Here is a 3,661-nt window from a genome sequence, read left to right on the forward strand (position 1 = left end):
CATAAGTAAACAATGAAATGCAAATGAAAACAAAACAAGAAATAATTTTTTCTTATCAAATTGGCAGAGATAAAAAATTTCAGAGTGCTCAATACTGGACATAGAGTATTGCTAGTGAGAAAGAGAAAAAAGGTTTTTTAGCCTCTTTGGGAAATAATTTGACAATATGTAGAAAGGGTCTTTTAAATGTCCAAGCCTGAGACAAGTAATTCTAAACCTGGGAATCTATCCAAAAAAAATCATCTTAAATACAGAGTTTTATGTACAAATGTACTCATTGTAGTACTATTTAAAATAGGGAAAAAAAGGGGGGGAAACAAAGTGTTTGACAATAAAGGAAATTTAAATAAATTGTGATACTTTATGAATGTGTATTTAGACATTAAGTATGCTAATGAAATATTTGAGTAATGGTAAACACTCATTATAATATTTAGAAAAAGAAACACTGTAAAAATTATGTGTCAATTTTGAATCGAAATTATGTAAAAGTGATGCTTAGAAAAAAGACTAAAATACAGCCAGATATTAAAACTTGTATTTGTAAGGTGAGAATATGGGTAAACATTTTAAAATTTTAGTTTTAAATTTTCCAAAAATTTTCCAAAAATGCTGTATTCATCTTTTTATTCTTTTATACTTGGGATAAAATAAATTTTATTTTTAAAAATGTATATACATTTTAAAACTTAAAATTACTCTGCAATACTAATCTTCACACACATAGTTCGTGAACTATGTTTTTCTTCCAAATGAAAACATATAGAATCAAAACATTAGAAAACGACTATAACCTCATATCCTAGTCCCCCTTTTTTCAGTTAGTCCAGCTTCAGCTGTCTTTGGTAAAATTGATTATCCTTTTTTAAATATTGATAAACGTTAGGTCTCACAGCTTGTTCCAATTCTTATGTATTATTAGTCAGTTTTATTTCCAGGACATCATGTATCCAATTTCTCTGTTAGAGTTGCATGCTATTCTCTAAAACTACCAAAAAACTAATTTTTGGTTATGGCTTGTCTTTCTTTCCTTATTTGCTTCCTAGTAGAATACCTATGTTCTAGCTTGAATTTTAAGACGCTCCCATTCCTTTGTTTGGTAAACAAAAAAGAATCATCACACCTGTAGGTCTGCCTTCTTTGCCCTTCTAATGTTATAAGTATACTGGGTGGTCGGCATGAGGGTAACAGAGCTGGTGTTACACTAGCTGTCTTCAGCCATCAGTTATCACAAGATTCCTGGACTATACTATGGAAAAATTTCTAGGTCTTATGGGGTGTGTGTGTGTGTGTGTGTGTGTGTGTGTGTGTGTGTGTGTGTATGATGGGATATCAAAGGAGAAGTGGAAAATACAAAAAAACAAAAAAATAGTTTAACTTCAAGAATCTTAAATAGTATTTCAGTGGTTTTCTATGTGTGGTTCTGAACCAATAGCCTAACTTGTTAAGAATGAAATTCTCAGGCACCTCTGTGGACCTACTTGAATCAGAGGCTGGGCTTTTGTTTAGGCCCTCCCGGTGATGCACACTCAAATCTGAGAACCGCTGCCTAAGAAGAGGGCCAGGCGCAGGGGAGGGAGGCGGCGGCGAGGGACGCGCTCCCCCGCCCCGTCCACCCCGCCCCATCCCGCCCCGGCGGGCAGCTCTCCACCGGAACTTTCCCTCCGACCCCAGATGCTGCGTTTACCCACCGAGCCGCCGGGGAGCGGTTCTCTTTGCTGCCTGGGTGCCTCTGTCTCGGTCGTCTCGTGCCCAGGGGTCCATCCAGTGGCATTTTGAGTTTTGAAAGGTATTTTTGAATATAAGAAACACTTTACTACCCAGAAGGAATCTAGAAAGTGGAATTGGGGAAGTTATTACATTGGAGGAACTATTGGTGTCCTTCAAAGCATACTAAGACTATTGCCCAGAAGAAATGATGTTTGGTTTTCGCAAGCCAAAAGCGTACCGAAGTGTAGAGGGCTGCTACATTAGCAGAGCTAAATCCTCCAGTTCTCGATTCACTGACAGTTAACGCTATGAAAAGGACTTACAGAGCTGTTTTGGGTTACATGAGACTCGTTCAGGAGACATCTGTAATGCCAGTGTCCTGCTTGTGAAAAGATGAAAGAAATTGCCAGCAGGATCAAAAAAAGATGCAAGGGCAGGACCCAGTCTAAAGACTACACTGAAACCAAAGAAAGTGAAAACTCTATCTGGAAACAGGATAAAAAGCAACCAGATCAGTAACTGCAGAAGGAATTTAAATGTCACAATTCTGGTGCCCACAGTACCACCTTAGGTGCCTCTCCAGCTCAATCTCCTTGTTATAGTCACCAGTCAGATGACGGCTCAGATACAGAGATGGCTTCTGGCTCTAACAGCACGCCAGTGTTTTCCTTTTTAGATCTCACATACAAGAAAAGACAGAAAATACGCTGTGGCACTATCTATAAAGGCCGTTTGGGGGAAGTCCTTGTTGACACACATCTATTCAAGCCTTGCTGCAGCAATAAGAAAGCAGCTGCTGGGAAGCCGCTGGAGAAGGGGCCAGAGCCTCTGCCCACCTCCACTCAGGAGTGGTGACTGAGGTTTATGTAGAAGGGGAACAAAAAACGATTTAAATTTTGGAAAACAAAGCAACAAAATGACACTCCTATTTTTAACTTGGATACCTACTATTCTGCCAGAGGAAGATTCCTAGAATAGTTTTGAGTGTGTTGTTTTCCCTCCGGTTCCACAAACTCTGAAGCCAGCATCTAGCTTACTCAAAGAAAAAGCAAAGTGTACATAATATTTAAGATGCTGAGTATTTCATGGGAAAGCTGAATGCTGCTGTACGGTGCTCTTTAAGTCTTTTTAAAAATTCCCTTCTAATGAATGAAATTAGGGGAATTTCAGGGGACAGAGATGGGATTTGTTGTATGATAAACGTATGTAGTTTTAGTCTTTCTATATTGAGAAGCAGTGGTTGGGGCATTTTTTAAGATGGCTGGCTACACTTGTTTTCCTTCTTTATAATAAATTTATCATAACTCAGTAAACACAGACTTGCCCCTAGAGATAGTCGTTCATAACTATGAAATATTAAGGTGTTGCCAAGGTTCTGATGATTCCGACCTGTACTACTGAATATTAAGCAGGACAGACTAAACTCTCTAGTGTGAATATCTTGAAGGAGTAATTTCTAAATATACAGAGCTAACTTGACTGCATTTGTTGCATCCTGCATCACCTCCCTCCATATTGGTATTTGATAAAGTTTTTAATTTATATGACACTTCTAAAGCAGAATCCAAGTTCCTCTCAGGGAAATGTTAAGTCTTTAGGATAAGCAATCATATATGAATAGAACCAAAGCATTACCGCTTGGTAGAGAATGCACTCTATTAAAAATGTTAAATTATCTGAAAAATAAAATGTGCAAGTCTTCAGGATGGCACATGAAGAAAACAAAGGTTAATGCTTCTTGAGGCACATCTCTTAGAGGGCTTGCAAGTGTGTAAATAATTTGTTTATGTTACATGACTGGTGACTTCATTGAAAATCTGCACAATTCAGTTTTAGCTCTAGATTACTTCGGTTGACCTTTGTGAAGGTTTTATTTGTGTAGAATGGTTGTTTGACTTGTTTTAACCTATTAGGGTTTTGGGCTTTTGTTTTTGTTTTCATTCTACATTAA

General features: G+C 37.7%; 1 pseudogene; it reads left to right on the plus strand.

Annotated features, from left to right (window-relative positions):
• Window positions 1-1,906: 1,906 nt before the first annotated feature.
• LOC132477691 (SIN3-HDAC complex-associated factor-like) lies at window positions 1,907-2,565 on the plus strand (annotated as a pseudogene).
• Window positions 2,566-3,661: the final 1,096 nt, after the last annotated feature.

This window comes from Mesoplodon densirostris, chromosome 17, assembly GCF_025265405.1.
Source record: "Mesoplodon densirostris isolate mMesDen1 chromosome 17, mMesDen1 primary haplotype, whole genome shotgun sequence".
NCBI lineage: Eukaryota > Metazoa > Chordata > Mammalia > Artiodactyla > Ziphiidae > Mesoplodon > Mesoplodon densirostris.